This window comes from Pelodiscus sinensis, chromosome 11, assembly GCF_052426305.1.
Source record: "Pelodiscus sinensis isolate ZL-2025 chromosome 11, ASM5242630v1, whole genome shotgun sequence".
Taxonomy (NCBI): domain Eukaryota; kingdom Metazoa; phylum Chordata; order Testudines; family Trionychidae; genus Pelodiscus; species Pelodiscus sinensis.
Genome location: NC_143062.1, coordinates 36,605,276 through 36,626,585, shown reverse-complemented (window position 1 = coordinate 36,626,585; position 21,310 = coordinate 36,605,276). Strand labels below are relative to the sequence as shown.

Genomic DNA, 21,310 nt, shown 5'->3' with positions numbered 1-21,310 from the left:
GCAAAGGCTATTTTCAAACAAAAATTCATTTAAACAAAGACAGCAAAACATTTCATTTTTTGAAACTGACCAGAGCAAAATGTTTCAATGGGGGGGAGGGAGGTAGGAGGGGTAGGTGGAAGGGTGATTTTTAAAAAGATTTTTCACCAGAGCAAAATGTTTCAATGGGGGGGGGGGGGGGGTAGGAGGGGTAGGTGGAAGGGTGATTTTTAAAAAGATTTTTCACCCCTAAAATAATTTGGTGATTTGGTCATGAATCAGCTAAACATTCCAATGTCTCACAAACAACCAGGGCTTTAGCCAGCCAGTTTTCCCTTCTAGTTTGGGTAATTCTTTTACATAGAAGTTAAAGGAAAATTACATTTTAGATATAAGAAATGATTGTGTGAAACCATAAAATTGGCATTGTATCTTTAAGATAGATGTAGTGCCTGAAATGAATTCTTAATTTGCTTTGACATGGATGATGAACTATGATCTTGTGGGTAACACCACTAAGTTGGGACTCAAAAGAGTTGGGCTCAATTTCCAGCTCTACCATAGACGTCTTGCAAGTCGCTTCAATGTCTCCATTTTTCATCTGTAAAATGGGGACAGTAATTCTTCTGCCTGCTTTTACTCTGTGTATAGATAGCTCAATGGGGACACGATCTTGATTTGGGCCTCTTGGCCCTATCATAATATAAACCACAGCAAATAACGAAGCTGACTAGATTTTAAATCATCTTCCTTTAAGTAAGGCTTTAAATACTTTGTCCCCCAAAAGCAAAATGTTTATTTCTACTGTATTTACTAAAAATGAATCGCATTTTGTTTGAACTTTAAGTAAACATTTATTGATATTTTTAAGAGTAGCAGCTTCTTTACAGAATAGTTCTATGTAGTAAAATAATGAGGAAAAAAATTCAGAGGTTAGATACAAAGTCATTTCCTGAGGCAGATGTTTTTCAAATTGGATGAGAACAGCCTGAAACCGTGTCATTCTAATGGAATTTATACTGTATGTATACTCAAGAGGAGTAGAAAAATGAACCATTGTTTTAAATTATTACGGCTGAAGGAATACATATTTTTGTTGTTAGATTCTTAAATTGATGCTGCTTTAATGCTCTATATTTCCTTCAGCCCTAGCTTAAAAGATCACACATCCTCTGTTTTTATCTACCTGGGTTTACATCCCTGTAGCAGGCATTCTGGGGCCACTGAGCTATTCTGCTCACCAGAAGGTTCCACCAGACATAGTCGAATGGATTTACTGAGCAGCTAGTCCATTGTTGCCATGATCTGTTATGAACCACACAACAAGGAAATCAATGTGAGGCCTGGTCTACACTAGTGTAGGTGAAACTTAGTTGCATGGGGTCGATTTTCTAAACAATGAGTCCACACCACCCAGCCCCCTCTGCCAACTTTAAAGGTCATTAAAGTCAATTTTGGTAATCTTGCTTTTCACAAGGAGTAACGGTAAAGTCAATCTTGCATAATTTACTTCAGAGTAGTGCAATACAGTGCTATGAAATTTGATGTTCTTGGCCTCTGGGAGGTTCCCCACAGTGCCCCAATGTGACTGCTCTGAAAAGCACTTTAAACTCTGCTGCACTCCAGGTGCACAGAAAAAGCCCTGGGAAATATGAATTTAATTTCCTGTTTGGCCAGCATGGCAGGCAGCCCTCAAAGCAAACAGCACACCACAGCAGCACACGTCACCATGAATGCCCAGAGTTGCAAACGAGTACCATCATGGAGCATGCAGGTGATCCTTGGTCTCATTGTTGTGTGGGGCAAGGAATCTGTTCAGGCAGAACTACGAAGTAGCAAAAGAAACACTGATTTCGATGGCAAGATCGCACAGGACATAGTGAAAAAAACAATACGTCACAAGCGCCCAGCAGTGCCGTGTGAAAATAAAGGAGCTCAGGCAGGCATAACAGAAGACAAGGCAAACAGATAGTCTAGGTCAGCCCTGCAAACATGCTGCTTCTATGATCAGCTTGCATGGGATTCTAGGTGGGGATAGGGTTGCCAGATAATTTCACAAAAAAACCCGAACATGACAGGAAAAAAATTGGGTGAACAAAAAAACAAAAACAATCACCAAAAAAAAAGAAAAAGAGTCATGACCTCTTTGAATCCCCATGCTTCCCCCATCCCCACCAGGTGCAGCAGGGGCCAATACCGGACACCTGGGAAACCTAGGTGGGGACCCAACCAGTTTCCCAAGCCAGACCGTGGATTCCTCTCAAAAGACACTTCAAGCAACAGCCTCGACATCGTGGATAAGGAAGAGGAGGAAGAGAATGATCAGCAGGAGAGCAGAGCATCCAATCTCACTGACAGCCAGGACCTTTTTATAACTCTGATGGCAGGAAGGGCACTTCTGGTGAATTCATATTTTTAACCACGCTACAAGTGGGTTAAGGCACTTGGGTGTGATCTGTGGCAGCCACTCTGTCTACACCACAGAGGCTCCCCGGAAGAGTTTGTCAACATGTCTGGAGATGGAGCGGGAGTCCTCACTGCACATCTCCGTAAAGCTCTCATACAGGTACTTCTTCATCCTTCTCACAAGGTTTCTGGAGAGGCCTGCCTTATTCTGTCCTCCTTGGGAGGACATCTTTCCATGCCAAGCCAGCAGCAAGTGGTCTGGCATCACTGCAGCACAAAGTATTGCAACATAAGGTCCAGGTTTCTGGCTACATTCAGTCAGCATTTGTTCCCTATCACTCTGTGTGATTTGGAGAAGACTGTTATTGCTCATGGCAACTGGGATGAAGCAAGGGAAGCTCTCCAACTGTTACCACAACAATACACTTCCATTTTCTCACCCCCAACAAAGCATTGTTTTAGCCCTTGCCCTGCTGCCATGGCCAGACCCTCTCCCCTGCCTGCCCGTAGGCTCTCACTATCCATGTGGGCCCTTGCCCTTCCACCATGCCTGGACTCTTTGCCCTTCTGTTATGCCTGGAACCTCTCCCATCTGCACACTCCACTGGGAAGTGAAAGTTGCACTCTCCCAGCAAATGGGGGGGCCAAACATATGGTCACCACATGAATCCTTGCCCTGCCATACTGCTATACCACCATAGCCCACGTTTATAAAAGCACGTTTGCCTAGCTGCAGGAGTTTATCAGACGCTGGAAATGAGGCTATATCTAGACTATGGAGTTGGTATCCCGGAAAAACTCCGCCACGTCCAGGGAATACGTCTGCTCTTCCAACTTTTTTTTTGCAGAAGAGCAAACGCGCTTTTTTGGAAGCCCTGTCTTCCTTGTGCATGAGGAAGAAGGGCTCTTCCAAAGGAGGAGGTTTTTCTGAAATTTGGCCCAGTGTAGATGGGCCAAATTTCAGAAAAGCCTCTTTCGACAAAACTATTGGAAAAAGGTACGCAAATTGCGGAGTGCAATTTGCGTACCGTTTTCCAATAAAAAGCAGAAGTCTAGACATAGCCAGAGAGACAGAGGATGGATCATTTGATGATTCCCTGTTCTGTTCATTCCCTCTGAGGCACTGGCACTGGTCACTTTTGGAAGACAGAATACTGGACTAGATAGACCTTTGATTTGACCTAGTCTGACTGTTCTTATGTTATGTTCATTTATTGTACATTTTAAATAATTCCTATAAATCATCACCCCATAATATCTCATGTATGTTAAAATATTTGCCTTTTATTGTATTCAGCTATTGTATTCAAACCTTACTTCTGTACTTTAAATAAATCTATTCTCACCCTTGTAGTACAGAATAGCCTCTGATAATGTAATGATTAGTCAACTTCCAGGACTCATGGACCTTTTAGTAGTAAGATGATGTAGTTTAGCTGATTAAATTTGTACAACAGTCAGGAAGAATCCTTTAATGTGAAATTCAAGGAAGCAAGAATGCACCTGAAATTTTCTGCCAGGTACTCTAGCATAAGTCTATTGTCTAACCCAGTTCTCTCTGTTTATGCAGGGAGAAAACTAATGCACAAAATGAAGGGTTTGTGATGAGGTCCCCTAGAACATGTAATGCACATCTCATTGTTATACCTAAACATCTCTCTGTGGTATCTGTTTTTCATAAACCATTTCAGTGCATTAGCATTCTGGCAAGCCTATTTTTGATTAGAAGTAAGATTAGCCCTAGATATCAAATCAGCATATAGAAAAGAGGTCAGCATAAATGTGTAATTCTCTGTTGAGTATTTGTGTGTTATTTTTGTTGATGTAGGACAAAGCTAACATTGGTGTATAAAATATGTTTTAAGTATCATACAAACAGAAGGGGTTTTGTCTACTTAGCATTACACATTACGCATCTGTCCGACATTATGCCAGCTTTCCCTGCCACTGGATTTTCACAGCAGTAGGAAAATAGCAGGGATAAAGGGATTAAAAAGCAATGATTTTCTGTAAAGCTTTATAGGACACGTCTGCTATGATCTCAGTTTACTCACTTCGTCTACACAAGTAAATCACCAGCACAGATAGACTAGAGGATTAAATGCAGACAAGTGTGTAAAATACGTATTTTTGCTTATTTTACTCTCTGCACCCTCAGAAGGAGGATACAGAAGCGGTCATAATCATAGTCAATATTTCAGTGTGGTGATTTTAAAGTCAGAGGACTTACTCAGTGCAATTCAAAGGTCACGCTCAAAGTATAATGCTCAGGAAATGCAAACACTAGTATCCAAACTTCAAATAGGCACTAAGTTGTAACACGTGTGGGTAGTAATTTTGATGGGGGGGCCATGCCAAGAATTTAGTACATGGTTAAGTGCCACAGTCTTCCATGATATTAATGGAGGAGGTGAGGGATCTGGGATGGAGATTGGGTGAAAGAAGGAGCTCAAGATAGGGGAATGGGATGTAGGATGGAAGGTCTGGGAGGGGCTATTACCTAAGACAGGAGGGAGTTGTGGCCTGGGGCTGGTGACTTTTCTCTATGCCATCCCTAGCCCAGGAAGGGCCAAGACATACCCCTTTTGCCCAAGGCCATAACCTGCTCCTGCTTTACCCCACCGCTTCCCCAAAGCTCATTCCCCTGAGCAATGCAGCTCAGGGGACTAGTGGGGAGACCTGGCACTGGCAGCAAATGTTGGGTCCTTTCACGCTCACTAGCGGTGAAAGGAAGCAGAGCGATGTGACCCCAACTCGCTCTACCCACCACACAGCTTCCAGCCACAACACTGCTTCCCACTGCTAGTGAATACAGGGGGCGGTTCTGCCCCTCCTTCAAGTGATGCATCTGGGAGAGCAGAGCTATGTTGCTCCACTTCCCCCCACCACTGCTGCCACTGAGTGCAGAGGGAGGGAGGGATGGACAACTTCTGCTCTGGGCACCAGACCCCCCCATGATAATTCCCCAGGCTGCCCAGAGGTTCTGGCCTCATGTTCCTCCCACCCATTGCATGGGGGGAAGGGCATCATGTGTCCCTGGGGCCCTCCTCATGCATTGCTCCTGGGAGAAATTATTATTATCCTTATTTGACCAAGTGGGATGGAGGCATAGAGAGAGTAAATGGTTTGCCCAGGGTCAAAGAAGTCTGTAGGAAAGGTGAGAAGTGAACCCAGCTTTCTTGACTACCAGGACCACGCCTTTACCACAAGGCCATAATGTGGTAACAGCATTCTTCCTAACAGCATTTATTTCCAATAGCCCCATTAGAGAATCAGTGTAAACATTTTTCTCTGTCAGTTTTTTCAATGATTTCTTTTTAGGGAGAAATCCTCCCTTTTACATCCTATAAACTGCTTGCTCCTTGGCTCAAAATCTGCAATAATTTCTGGGCCAAGAAATGTAATTGCTGCAGACTACTTTATGCATTTAATCCTCCCCTCTCTCAAAATCAATAGCAAAGTGGTTCGTTTTAATAGCAGTAAGATTGGGCCCTGAAGCTCTAAGCCTGATCACTCACTTGTGTAAGTTAGAAATGACTCCCACTCAAATGATTACATTGGTGTTATAGGCAAAACTGGCATAAATGAGGCTGGAATTGGAGCTTGGATATTTTTATGGCCTAGATTGTTTGATCAGTTAATAAATATTAGGGCTATCGATCACAGTTAACACCTTTGATTACCTGAAAAAAAATTAATATGTTAATTTTAATGCATACCTCTGGGTGGGGAAGGAGACATCAGCTATGGAGAAAATTGACAGTGTCCAGTTGGGTCCAGTAACCCAAGCTGCCACCACAGGACAGGAATAGAAGAGAAAAGAGGAAGTGGCTCCAATCCCAGCTCTGGCAAAGAGGTAGGAATCCTGACCCCAATGATTCTCCGTTGCCCAGGCCAGCGCCTCACTCCAGGAACCAAGTCTCCTCCCTCCACAATCCTCCCCACTCCTTCCCCCCCCCCCCTCCCCCCCGCACCTGGGTCCTTGCTCCAGGGGGTATCTCATAGAAAACAGGGGCCTGGCAAGCTCAGACTTCCTGCACTAGCCTCCACTCCACTGCAGCATGCCAAGTCCCTGAGGTAAAATCCACCCTCTCTTGCAGACTAGAGTTGGCTCAAGTGAAGGGAGCCGACCTAGCATAGTAACAGGAGTTTAATTGCTCTGTTTAACAATGTGATTAAAATTCCAATTAAAATTTTGATTAATCACAATTTTTTTAATCCTTTGTCAGCCATACTAAATATATTACCTCATCCTACTGGGTGCAGACCTGGCCATAGAGATCCAAGCCCATTTATTATGTATCTGGGAATGCATCACAAGTTCTGAAAAACCTCTCATAGGCAACAGCCTGTCTTCTTAACACCACTGGTCACCACAAGCACATGAGTCTAGTACTCAACTCTACATACTGGCTCCTATTGAACAGGATCTAGTGCAAGATCTCTGACCTGATACTGATAATCCTTTGGGGATTGGCCCCAGCTACCTGGGAGATCATTAGTTCTTCTAACCCTTCCATAACTGCTATATTCCCCTGGAACAATGGACACATTACAACAAGAGACAGAAATAACTTCCAATCTTATCACTTTCACAACTAAATGCAAATCTCACCTAATTGACTTAGCTTCTCTTGAATGCGTTCTTCACACAAATACACGTTGCACACACACAAACCTATAAGGTAATCAAAGTATTTTTCCTACAGGATGCTAGGAAAAAGAGAGAGACTATTCCTGGTATTTTCACTTATTACCCAGGAGCCATTCTGCTATGACAGAAATAGGGGCCATATAATTATTTAAGTAAATGGGTACACACATAGTTTACCTCAGACTGAGTTTAGAGGCCTTTGTGTAGCCTGCCTCTCTAGGAATTGGAAAAAAAAAATCAATGATCCTTATATATTCCAGCCCTATAATACCATGAAATTTGAGAAATGGACTTTTATTGTCAGTGAAATGTAATGAATCACCTTTTGCACAAGATATTTCTTATGAATGTTCTGTTAACAGCACACACTGGGGATGTGGTGAAACAGGTTTCTTTTTTTATTTGTCATTACTACAGTTCTTAGTATAGAAGCAATGACTTAATTTTCTTCAATGCAAACCAGGACTTCTAAAAAGATTATGAGGTTTTCTTGTGAACTGATGAAATAAGATTAGCATTCTTCATTCATGAAACATTCATATCATAAATTGTTTGGGGAAGGATGCCTCAACCAAAAAGAAAAGCTGCAAAATTAATAATACATAAGAGATGTGGTATGGGATACTTGTCTAAAATGAATGGCTCACTTTTAAAAAAAATACATCTCAGTATAATTTTATACCTTTCAATCCTTATTATTGAACTCCCTATAGCAGGAGATCAAGATGGGATTCATGCCTTGACTCCTTTAAAGAACATATATGAAAACTGTTTGCACCAGCCTTTCCTCAACGTTTTGGCCATCCAGTTCTCTTCACAAAAAAAGCACACTGAAGAAATAATACAGCCCCCATCAAGCACAGAAAATGGTCCTTCCAGATCAACACTGAGACTTTAAGCATTGGGAACCTTTAAGCACCATAGTTACTGGTGCACTCAGTATTTACATGAAAAAAGATTTTGCAAACTCTATACCCATGACAAGATGTGCCAAATTCTGTGTACAACTGCATATGTAATTTGTGCATGCAATTATTATATCTACTACATAACAATGTAATATGTATGCTTATGGCCAGTTATACATATAATTGGTCATTGGCTTACAGTTACTTACAGATAATTTGCATAGGCTGTCATAGTAACTGTGTGCACAAATCAGGCAATTTTGAACATAAATGCATGCAAGCAATTTAGGAAATTGGGTCAAAAGAAAACCTAGTCATATTTCATCTCACTAATACAAAGTGTCATCCAAGCTAAGGAACCTATGAGCACAAAATGTAAATTTTGATAGTTATTTCTCTACTTAACTTGCAAATCGGTCTTCAGCAACAATCATATTTATCTTGCAAAATCCCAACAAATCATTGGGCGGCTTTAGAGAGATATCTTTTCACACCAGTTCATAGCAAATCCTGTTGTCACATACAGCTCCAGGACCCTGCAATGATACTTTTTGTGAAATATAGAATCATAGAATCCTAGGGCTGGAAGAGACCTCAGGAGGTCATCAAGTCCAGCCCCTTGCCAAAAGCAGGACCAATCCCAACTAAATCATCCCAGGCAGGTCTTTGTCAAGCCGGGACTTAAAAACCTCTAGGGATGAAGATTCCACCGTCTCCCTATGCTGCCCTCCTTTTTTGTATGGAATTCCCACTGATAACACTAGGGGCTCTCCTTATGGAAATGGGAAATAGAGTGTCCCTACATAGTTCAGGGATGAGTAATGCACAGGCTCAGAAAGTTAAGAAGCTTAGTGATGGTATGGCATCTTTTTCAGAGAAAAAATACAGTAGCCTGCACGCTGGAAAATGAGGGGGGCTGCACAGGGTATTGTATTATCAGTCTGAAAATAAATCCTTTCCTCTGCCATTGGACATTGCTTTGTGCCTGAAGAAAGTCCTAGCAACAACTACTGTCAATTTCTACGTACTTTACCATCCTAATGTATTTATTTACACTTTACAGTGTGAACTGTCTTGTTTGTTTGTTGTTTTAAAATCATCTATTCTCAAAAGCAGTGTTGAGACCCCAGAGCCTTTAAAAATCATGAGTCAGGCCCAAAATAATGAGACTGGATTTAAAATGGTGAAATTGTAATAACTAATACATTTTAGGTTCTTTAAATTGCTTGGTGGGTTTTGAGCCTTTAGGTTTTATGTTTTCAAGCTTTTCTGTGTGATCGTGAGGCCTAGAAGCTTTCACTCTCTTTTTTAAAAATGAAAGCTAAGATTCTCACATAATAGCTTAATTGCAGGAGCTGGCACTTTAAGAAAAACACCAACTGCCACAAGACTTGTGATAAAATCATAAGAACTGACAACACCTCAATCCTTGTTCCAAAAGCTGGGCAAAGTGCATTTGAGTAATTCTTTGTCAATACACAGCTGCTATATAGCCCATCATCCAAAATCCTGTTATGCAGCAATATGAATGGAACTTCCATGAGCGGAGGTCTGTGGCTGTGAGTACATGACCGTTATATATTCTGTCTTCCCACTACCTGGAAAGTACAGCTGCATCTTTGGAGTGGAAGATGACCCTGTGATGTCTTGGAAGTAGGAAGGAGGATTGACCTGCTAATCAGCTACATTAGTGACTAGACAAGCTTCATTGGCTCTGTCATGTTCCTGAATAAAATATGGACTAGTTACAGAGGTTGCTTTCGAGTGAGATACACACAGATGTGTTCATCATAAGAGTCTTTAATGCATTGCCAACTATGGCTGAAGTTAGCTCAAGTAAGGTTTTTACAGTCTTAAATGGTGGCTAAGTAGTATAATATAGTTTAGCATTCCCCCTTTAAACTCTCCTACCATTTACTGTATCTATATTATCAGGCAATTTTTGAAGTTCAGTAAGTATCAGTCTGTAAAGTGTCTCTGAATCATACTTTTTTTTAAATTATATCAACCAAACACATAACAACTCAGTCATCTGGCTACCCATTAGCTGCAACGACTGGGTGTGTTTGGTCTGAGACCTTGAGTCTTCCTCAGCATCTGCAAATTGCAGAGTTTGCTCTGTTGATTGTTTTTCCTGAGGAACAAACTAGAGGGCTGTGTCTACACTGGGCCACTTATTCCGGAAAATCAGTCGCTTTTCTGGAATAAGCTGCGAGCTGTCTACACTGGCCCTTGAATTTCCGGAAAAGCAACGATGCTCTACTGTACAAAATCAGCCGCTATTCCAGAAAAACTATTCTGCTCCCGCTCGGGCATAAGTCCTTATTCCGGAACACTGTTCCAGAAAAGGGCCAGTGTAGACAGCCCAGTAGTCTTTTCCGGAAAAAAAGCCCCGATCGCGAAAATGGCGATTGGGGCTCTTTTCCAGAAAAGCACGTCTACATTGGCCACAGATGTTTTTCTGGAAAAAGTAGACACACCCGAGATGTTGATGGGTGTGGTGAACTCTCCTGTTTTGGTGTTGATTGCTTATATTCTGGGTTTTTTCTTTATAACAGCTGCAGTTGTCAATCTTTTTTCTCCATTCAATTTCACAAAAACACCAAGTTCTAGACCTAGCAATTCTGAGTGACATCCGTTGCAAAAGTGTTCATAAGGTCTGTTAGCTTTTCATCTGATTTAGCTACTCTTTCCATGTCTGGCCACTCTGGAGATAAATTATTTTCCAAAGTTAGAGCAGTAGTTCTAAGCTGTCTTCCCATCAGGAATCGTGCAGCACCACATCCAGTAACTGCTATTGGGTGTTGACCTGTAAGTCGGAAGAGCAAGGAATGGATTCTCCTGTTGCAGACTTTTCTTGTCTGTACAGCTCTCTCAGCTTCTCTGTTCATTGTGGGCTGATGCTAATACAATCACAAACATATTCGCTACGTCTACACTGGCAACTTTTTCCAGAAATGCTTAAAACGGAACAGTTTTCCGCAATAAGTATTTCCGGAAAAGGAGCATCTACATTGGCCCCGGAGTTACCGTTATAACGATGCGCTTTTCCGGAAAAGCGCGTCTACATTGGCGGCGTGCTTTTCTGGAAAAGCAGAAGCCCGGAACCATTTTGAAGAGCGCAAAGGCCACCAGACCTTTCCGGGGGCAGGACCAGAGCTCCATTCAGACACGTGCTTAAAGGGGTCTTGCCGGACAGCCGCCACCCGGCTGCAGGCACCCATCCCCGTGAACAAGAGGGTCGCCATCGTGCTCTGGAAGCTGGCCACACCACTCGGTGGCACAGCAGTTTGGAGTGGGAAGATCAACCGTCGGAGTGATCGTCGTGGAAGTAAGTCCCAGGGGGAGTGGGATGGGGGGAGGGTGCTGCACTCCAGGCCCAGGGACAGCCAAGGCTGCCTTCTGATGCTCGCTGGGCAGGACAGGGGCACCGTGGCAAACCTCAGGCCGCAGGTCTGAGGCACGCACCTGCCACGTGCATCCAGCAGCCTCCGAGCTCTTTAAGAGCTCGGGTTACCAGGAAGTCCAGGGCTGCTACGGGGTCTCGCGGCGTCCAAACCGCTTTTTTCCGTTTCTTCTGCTTTTCTGGAAAAACTGTCTACACTGGCCCTTTTCCGGAAAAGCTTTTCTGGAAAAAGGACTTTTGCCTGAGCGAGAGCAGCATAGCTTTTCCAGAAAAGCGGCTGATTTTGTACAGTAGATCGTCGTAGCTTTTCCGGAAAAGCAAGCGGCCAGTGTAGACAGCTCGCAGCTTATTCCGGAAAAGTGGCTGCTTTTCCGGAATAAGTGGCCCAGTGTAGACACAGCAATTATGTTTGGAGTGGCTTAAATTCTGCTGCAGTGGATTGTCGTCTGTTGTTCCTCACTAATTGTCTGAAATACCAAAATGAACAAATGTGCACTTCAGTTTCTCACTGCTTCTGCAACATATTACATCTTCCAAGCACATTGTTTCTATCTAGCCAGAAAAGTAGAGCCTAGCAACAAGGCAATGATGTCCTTTGAATTCATGTAAATGTTTAGCTAGTGTTTTCTAAGATCTCACTGGTGGGAAATTTGTACACTGTGTGGTTCGACATTCTTGTAAATTGATTTGTTCTGGATCTTCTTTCAAAAGTACAATAGCAACAAATCATCAAGTTCTTCTACCTTTCTCAACAGGTCCATCATGGCCACTACATGGAAGCTGACATGGTTCGTGGCCTTTGATCACATATACTTGGAATGTACAGCTTTTGTCTTTATAAATTGTTTCTGTGATGAACAGGTCCATGCAGTTCAGAATACCTCCAGAGCTAATCAGGACTGTGTCAGGTGATTTCAGCTCTGGGAAGAGACTGAAGGTGATTGTAAGTCCCTTCTGAGATGATTGCAACATCAGCTCTTGAGTCCAATTTTAAAGCCAATAGTCTTTCCATGAATATTCAGGGTCACTCTCCAGGCAGGCTTTGTGTTATCACAAGTGATAGTTCCTTCTGTTTGCAACTTTTCTTACTTTGTTCCTACTGTTTCTATTCTTAGTTTACTCCCAATACCATGTCATGTTCCTGTATCAGAAATGCAATCGCTATTGAGCTTTATTCTGAATGGCTATGTCTACACTGGCCCCTTCTTCGGAAGGGGCATGCTAATTTTGAACTTGGGAATAGGGAAATCCGCAGGGGATTTAAATATCCCCCACGGGATTTAAATAAACATGGCCGCCGCTTTTTTTCCGGCTTGGGGAAGAGCCGGAAAAAAGCGTCTAGACTGGCGCGATCCTCCAGAATAAAGCCCTTTTCCGGAGGATCTCTTATTCCTACTTCAAAGTAGGAGGATCGCGCCAGTCTAGACGCTTTTTTCCGGCTTTTCCCCAAGCCGGAAAAAAAGCGGCGGCCATGTTTATTTAAATCCCGCAGGGGATATTTAAATCCCCTGCGGATTTCCCTATTCCCAAGTTCAAATTTAGCATGCCCCTTCCGAAGAAGGGGCCAGTGTAGACGTAGCCAATGAGATATATATCAGATGCATCAATCTTTAATTTAATGCACTGCAAAATATGGCTGAGGTTAGCTTAAATCAGGTGTTTTACAGACAGTGTCACATAGTGGCAGAAAAGTATAGAACAGCAGAGGATACTTTACAGACCCCTGCATCATTTGCAAGGTTTAGCACACGGCGTGCATGGAAGTGTGCTCACCATCTCTGTTACCTTCCTAATCCAGCATGCTTTTTCAAACTGAAGCATTTTACTGGATTTATTGCCTGAATCAACACACAGCTTACACAAGCTCCACTGCTGGAATTTTTTTTATGGGCACACCACATTTTTTTGCAAGCAACCACACCTTGCACACAACTTTGCCCTAACTTCTTTAGCAAACCTTCTTTTCCATACCTTAAAGTGACAGACTACTGGAAAATATAGCCTTGGTCTTCTGCCCAGTTTTGTGTAAAACAGATACTTCACAACAAAGAAAACAGGTTACATTTACATTAGCATACACATCAGGGTTGGGCAATAATTTTTTGATAGGGAGCCACTCCAAGTTTTTGGGAAATGGTCAAAGGCAGCACTCTTCCATGATATTAATGGAAGAGGTGCGGGGTCTGGGATGGAGATTGGGGGCAGAAGGGAGCTTGGGCTAAGAGACTGGGATACAGAAAGGGGTGTGGGCTCTGAGAGGGAGTTTGGGTGAAGGAGGCAGTTGTGACCTGGGGGACTGGACTGGGGTGCAGGGGTTTGGGTTCTGACCTAGGTTAAGAGTGGGAGACTTACGTGGGTTACTCACAGACAGCAGACCAGCTGGGTTCTCAGTGTAAGGGGACTGTTAGCCCCTTACTCAAACTCTGTGGGAGTTTTTTGGTTTGCCAGCTCCCAATATCAAAAGGGGAAGGGTCCATGAGACTGACAGACCCCAGAGACAATGGAAAGCAGCCAACACTCCACCTCAGCCTGATTGACAAGTTGGACAGGCCAGTGAGAAAAGCAAGAGGCCAGGCCCCGTCCTCCCTGTGAGCTGGGATTGTTCAGGGTCTCTCTGAGCAAGGAGAGAGCTGAGAGACTGCTAAGAGGAGTGCAAGCTGCACTGAGGGGCAGTTTTGCAGCAGCAGAGCCAGGCACACACAGCTCAAGGAGCGCAGACCCTGTGTTGAGCAGCAGACTGGCAGTGCTCAGAGAGCCAAAAGGAACAGAGAAGCAACGCAAGGAGCTGGAGACTGGCCAAGCAGCACAGCCTGCAGCTGGATGTAGTGAGCAGCTGGGACCTGCAAAGTGTGGGGAGAGGCTCTGGACTGGGAGAGGAGTCTGGCCACTTAGAGCTTGAGGCTGTGTGGTCACTGCCAGAGCAAGCGTGTCCAGCCTGCAGCCCCCCCTGCAGCACATCCAGGGCCTCTAAGGGGCCTATAAGGAAGAGACTGTGGACTGTCCTTACACTCTGCAGGCTGCTGTTTTGATGTCCCTGTGCTACAGAGCAGGGCTGTGTGTTCTCATTTAACCATTCTCATTTTTCTTATTCTTTTCTCTTTAATCAGTTGATGTTCAATAAATTGTATTTGCTTTGAACCTCATGAAGTGATCACTGGGCCAAGAAGGCCTGCAGTGTGAAGAGAGCACCTCGGAGTGGGGAAACCCTAACTCCTGTCCCTAGTGACTACAAGGTCAGAGATTAAGCCCCAGGAAACCTGGGCCCAGCCTTGTTGGGGTTTCGAGGGCTCTGCTACTCAGGAGAGTGGAGGGGGAGCCCTCAGGATCAGGGAATCCATGGGGTAAAGGAATTGGGATCGGGGACTCAGATCCTTTCGCTGGTCCATTTCACTGGGGTGGTATAGAAGCCAGGAAAGTTCCCCACAATAGCGGACCATTCCCCCGCTTCCATCAGGTAGGCAGACAAGTAGGCAGGCAGCCTACCTGCTTGCCTGCCCTGTCCCCACACAGGCTGCAGTGGCTACGTGCATTGGTTAATAAAAGCCTGAGCGGAGGGGCAGAAGCTTTGCACATTGCCTGTTTTTCAAACAGGCAGCTCCCACTGGCCAGAAATCGGTCAATGGGATTGTGCTGGGGGTGGGAACAGCGTGTGAAGTACCACTCCCCCATTCCCTGGGCTCTCAGTTAAGAAAGATAAACAGCTGCAGCCACCACTTTTCTGAGCAGTGTTGGGGGAGGGGGGAGGGCAAACTGGGCGTGTGCCTGGCTGCTCTCATGGTGGGTAGGGGGAGCCAGATCCACTGGCTTGGTGGATCGCATCTGGACCACAGAGGATATTTTATCCAGGCCTGATATACATGATTACTGTTAGCAGTATGTGCTCTTTGGCAGCTCTGTCATTTCACTCACGGTGGACCATCTCACAAGTCTTAAATGATAAATAAACTCAGGTGTTATGTTTATACTAGCTGTACAAATAAAACACATTAATCATGGAACCATCTATGCATCTAAAAGTAGCCAAACTGAACATAAACACATTGCAATCATGCATGCTTTACAACCAGACACCAAAAACCCTCATTTAGGAGCTGACTTTTGCACACTTCACAGGTTCCTCATGCATATTGTGCAACTAATTGAGACTTCAGCTGGTGCATATTCTCACATGGATGTCTAGATGAGTACTCTGTTGCTCAGGAAAGTCAAACGTGGAAAACCTTGTTCTGAATAGTAAGACTCTTAATATACTCACAGCTGTTTTCTACCTCTGTACATACATAGGAGTCTAATAATTAAAATAGAGAAAAATCTTAGAGCAAAAGACATTGTTAGATTGAGCGTGAAAATAAAAGGTAAAATATTCCCTCAAAAGAGGTAATGCATGTGATAAGCCTGCAAGGATTACTTCTCTCTTTCTGTTGGAACTGCCTATTTTTGTTTTATGTGCATAGAAAAAGATCATTTTTGTGTAAATGGTGTATAATAATTGTATGCACCCAACACTTGGAGAAATAAAGGCTAAAGTTATTCCATTTCAAAAAAGATAATAAATCCCCCCAAAAGAGCCAAGAACAAAAGCTGTTCACAATATACAGGATTTGCAAAGAAGCTTCAACCATTATATTATTTCTAGACCAATACCAAGTGATGGATAGTGGATTTGTAACATGTAGAGTGATGAGAATTCAGAATGCTGTGGAAAGGAATGCAACATTTGGAAGCCATTAATGGGAGTTTTCTGAAAATTCAATTTCTTTGCATATGTAAAACTTCACTGTATTTTTAATGTGATCTCAATGACCCTTTCAGATTTTGAGGAAGTATTCATTGCCTCAGTGGGAGAGCTGAGGCCTTAAGCAAAATTAACCAAAGGACATATTGGTTATGTGTTTAATTTATTCATTGCACTTAAAAAGAGACTTTCCTTTGACATAAATGGTCAAACTGATTTTTTTTCAATCATTTCCTGAGAAAGTGGCATATTAATATTTCCATTACTGATCTAATAGTTCTATTATTGTCCTAGACAAAAACAACAAAGTTATCTCATTTTACACACCTGAACACATTGAGACTACGGTTGCCAGGTGTCCAGTTTTGAACTAGACAGTCCAGTATTTGAGCTTTCTGTTCGGAAAACAAATTAAGAAAATATAAATGAAAAAATATAAATGTCCGGTATTTTCTATATAGGATGTAATATCAAGTGTGTCCGGCATTTTTGTTGAAACCATCTGGCAATTGGGACAAATTCTACCTTTAGGTAGACCCACACAAGTTCATGTATTTCAATGGAGCTAAGTAGAACCCCGGGTAGAATTTACCTTATTACTCGCACAATGTTATAAAAGGGTTAGGACAAATCATAGTTGTAAAAGTTGATTGGGTTCATTTTAATTGATGGCATGCAAAATGGGAGAAGAAAGCAAAGTAGCACCCTGCATACATGTTTTCATTTAAGCCACTGTGATAAGAAAATATCAAAAGTTTTGAAGAAGGTCTAATGCACACAATACTGCTAAACTTGCAATTGACCTTCAGGGTCCAGGTCCACCAAAAAAATGCAAGTGTAATGGTGACTACTCAGCCTTGAAGCTCTTCTTCTGGATCTCTTCATATTTAGGGAGTTCTAACCTTTGTCTGGCCCTAACTGGCTGCCGTGTTCAAATTTCACATACTTTGAGACATACCTGGCCGAGAGGTACCTCTGACATACTGTCCTGAATATTCTTAACCCAACATTTAGCTTAGGCCCTAATCAAGTATCATCTACGAGCTGCCATTCTGCTAGGGAAAGCACAGTCGGCATGGAGATGTCAGGGTTTAGTGGTAGAAAAGGAAAGATAAATAACAATATAAGTCAGTGAGTCCAGACTGAAAGAACCAGAAAAGAGGAGAGAAAGATAATGGGAAACAAATGGGAAGCTGATGATGTAGAAGTGCTTATTTCAACAGTTTCAGAGTCTTTTCAGATTCAATTTGCTTCTACAGCTGAAGTTTGAGCCAGCTTCTATTTTAATCCAAGCTAATTCAAGAAGCTCCTTTTTAAGTAGTCATTAAGTGCATATGGACATAACTTTAGTGAGTGATGTATTTTCATTTTCCTGTAAGAGAATTTCCCTAACCCGTAAATGTTATTTGTGCCTCAATTAGGAATGCTCTCCACTTACAGCTTCCAGATACAATGAGTTTTTGCAGTACAAGAGTTGCTATTTAAAAACCAGCACTGACCAACAATTACTGTACTGTGGTGTCCTGAGTGATAAGCATTTCCCCTTTTGCTTAAAATGGGCAATAAATGTAGTGTTGATTGGCAAAGGTTGAATTTTCCATGGCACCACTGGCTTTCAGAAGACATCTCAGCATTAGCACTACTCTTCTTCATATATTGTTGATAAAAGGCAGGAGTCAAATGGTGCTAGATCATGGTAGCACTGTGAGCTAGTATTTTCCTCCAGTAGATGTAGCTTGAGTCTCAAACTAGGATTTCATTTTTAAAGAATTAGGAAGCCTCCAGACCTTTGGGCTGTAAAGACAGCCTTCAACATGTAAACTAGGGATGTCTTCATACAAATGACTACACGATTAACCAATAAGCCTAGATTTGTCAACTACAGTAAAACTCCAATAGTCTGGCATCCAATAGTCCGGCATACCCGATAGTCCGGCATCAAAATGGCAAGAGCCTAGTGAGTGAGCTTCAGCAAAAAATGAGTCACAAGGTAACAGTGGCAGCAGCTGAACTGAGCAAAAAGGGTAAAAAAGGCTTAAAAAACGAAAACATTACAGTATACTGTATACAGTATGTATGATAAAAAGGGCTAAGAACACTTTATATACAGTATATAATGTATACAGTATATATATATAACCATCTTATAGTACCTCCTGATGGTCCGGCATATCCGAAAATCCGGCACCACCTAGGTCCCATAGGTTTCGGATTATTGGAAATCTACTGTACATTCATTTCTCTCTCTCTTCTCCTCCCCGGGCCCCGATAGAGAGGCAGCAGTGCAGAGGGCGAGGTGACTAGGCTGGAGCTGATATGAGTGGGGAGCCAGTTTTCAAGCAGAGGCAGTGAGTGGGGGGAGGGCCACAGGTAGGAGCTGGTGTTGGTGGGAGCCAGTTTAAAATCTGGTTTCCCCCAGCACTAGCTCTGATCTAATAGTTCTATTATCTGTCCCCCTCCCACCCACTGCTCTGCTGCCTCTCTCAGAGGCAGCAGCGTGTGGGGGGGGAGACAGCAGAGGCTGCCACAAAGCAGCCTCTGTTCTCTGCAGGCCTGAGCTCCCCACGGACAGAGGCTGCTCTGCATGCTCGCATGCCATACAGACAGGCGGACAGGTACTGCTGCCACAGATCAGCCTCTGTCCGTTGGGAGATTAGACCCCCCCCCACACAGACAGGGTGGCTGGCAGCCGGTCTGCACCGGGAGCTAGTTTTTAAACTGGTTCCTTTGAAGATCAGCTCTGCCTGCCACGCACGCAGCTGCCTCTGATACAGAGGCAGCAGCAAGGGCTGACAGGGGGCTCCCTGGGGATGAGGATGAGAGTGTACTGGCTGCCGGCCCTGGGAACTATCCAATAGTCATGTAACTGCTAAAATTTCATAGTGACATGCTTATTCAATTACACAATATCTAACATCCTTAACTCAACCAATTCTGTAGTCTCTGCCTGACACAAACTCCAACAGTTTGAAGAGAGACATGAACTACCTCTGTGCATTTCCAGGGATGTTAGCATCTAAGCCTAAGGACAATTTAAATACCAGCATTGGCAACTATTTGATAAAGCAAGAAAGCAGACACACCCCATCTTATGAAAATCTGCTCACTGCAAACTATGAGTGGCATCTGATTTTAATTTCCTGCGTGGATGGCAGTTGGGCTGTGGGAAAAACTTGGTAAAGTTTGCTCAGTCTGATCCCTACACAAGGGTGCTTGTGACGGGCTGTCACTGGACCGGGGGGAGGACGGCCAGAGCCACCGGCCTTGGGGAGCCTACGGCCAGCCCCAAACCTCCCAGCATTACCCCAGCGTGAGCCGGAGAGACCGGCAGGGCTGCACGCTGCCGCCGCGCCTGCACCAGCAGGGGAGCGTCGGCTCCTCCCCCGAAGCCCCGCAGGGTGGGGACAGGGCCAAGCGAGGCAGACGCACGGCGGGAGCGGACGCCGGCATGCTGCCGGAAAGGGAGGGGCCCCAGGCAGCGGCCAGCACGGCGGGCCAGTTCAAAAAGGCCCGCCGCCAGCGAAGAAGGGGGCAACCTCCTCGCAGCGGCGGAGGAGCGGCCCCCGACCCAGGACGGACTCCGAGCGCCGTCCAGGCCGGCAGTTGGCCTGGTCACGGCCCCGCAGCCACCGGGACCGACACCACCGCTGGCGGTCGGCCAGCCCCCCCTCTGACGGGGGCCAAATCCCGCCACGTCGGACCCGGAGGAAACGCCCGAGCCGGGACGGACCCTGCCTGGGGAGCTCTCCCCGGAGACTTCGCCCGGACAATCCAGGACCAGGACCACTGAACCAGGGTAGGCCCGGGGGCGTGGGGCTGTGACCCCGCGAGAAGGGAGGAAGGAGCCCTGGACGGGGCGCTTTTGGCGACCGTGGGTGGATGGGTTACGGAGGGAGTGACCCCCGTCCACCACCTCGGGGCACAAGCAAGCCCTGACGCTCAAGGACCCCGGGCTGGGACCTGGAGAGAGGGCGGGACCGGGTCCCCCTCCCTCTCCAGGAGGAGCACTCTGCTCCTAGCAACTCTAACTGAGCGCGAGATCGCGAATTGGGACCCCGTGCCGGGGAGGACTTAGACTGTGGGCGCAGGCCCAACCCCGCAGAGGCGGGTGACAATTGCAGGGGTTCGCTGACCCCCCCTTCCATCCGGGAGGAGGTGATTGCACCCAAAGGCCTGGACCCCATAGCAGGGACCCGGGGTACGGCAAAGGCCGGGACGAGGACAAAAGGGGTCCGCCGAACCCCCCTCTTGTACTGGGAGGGGGTGATCGCACCCCTCACTCCTCACAGTGCTCTACAGCGGTAACATCACTAGACAAAAACCAGGGAAAGACGGACACTCCCCTTCTTTGTCTCAAACTTGACTGATCCCACCCTTTGCATCTCCTCCTCCCCACCTCAGATCCTGGCCAACCCTCACCACAGGTTTCCATGGGATAAAGAGGAGAGAGCCTGGGAAGAGCTGAAGAATCCAGGAGGTAGAGGAACAGCCTTTGGAGCAGGAACAAAAATCACCGCGATGGACCAAGAGAGACTGGCAGGACTGTGATGGGAGGGAGTGGAATAGACAACTGGTGCCTGCGGGGGGGTGGCACCCAGAGGGGTAAGTGGGGCTACCCCACCGCCTTGGGGGATGCAGGGAGGGTCACCCAGAGGGACAGGGAGCAGGCACGTGGGTCACCCCATTTCGCAATTAAAATGTTGGCCCAGAGAGGCGGCGCACGGTCCCAGTGCCTAGGAGGGGAATCAGCCCAGCCCCTCTTCTGGCACCAAACCTGGGGAGCCCTGAATCCCGGACCTTGTGCCCAGGTGCCAGCGCAGCAGCCGCAGCCAGTCTCCGGTGCGCGATGACTCTGCAGCCCGCGAGGCCCTGCACCCCCGCGCTTGGCCCAAGAGGATTTCTGGTTGCAAAACAAAATACAAAAGGGACCCCGCGAGGCGTCCCGCGCCGCTGCGCTGCGCCAGCCCTGCTGCCTTTGTGCTGCCCGCGCGCCCCCGCTCGCATTGTCTGCCCCTGCACCACGGAGTAGCAGCGGCGACCGCAGCAGCAGCAAAACAAGACAGAGATGGGGGGCGGGGGGAGAGACGCCGCTGCAGCCCCCTCGCTCGCACAGCAGCAGGCGGGCCCCCCGGAGCAGCCGTGCACGCTCCCCGCCTTTGTTACCAGCCCCTACAGATGGTGCCCGGCTTGGGTCCCAGGGAGGGGAGGGGGGGAGTGTGTAA

At 45.6% G+C, this 21,310-nt stretch overlaps 1 protein-coding gene across 1 annotated transcript in view; it reads left to right on the top strand.

Annotated features, from left to right (window-relative positions):
* The first annotated feature begins 20,534 nt into the window (after positions 1-20,534).
* LRRN1 (leucine rich repeat neuronal 1) overlaps positions 20,535-21,310 on the top strand; it is a 40,560-nt gene continuing 39,784 nt past the window's right edge. Inside the window, exon 1 of the mRNA XM_006132797.5 lies at positions 20,535-20,690. The gene's annotated coding sequence lies outside the window, so the exon portion shown is untranslated. The remainder of the gene's footprint in view (positions 20,691-21,310) is intronic.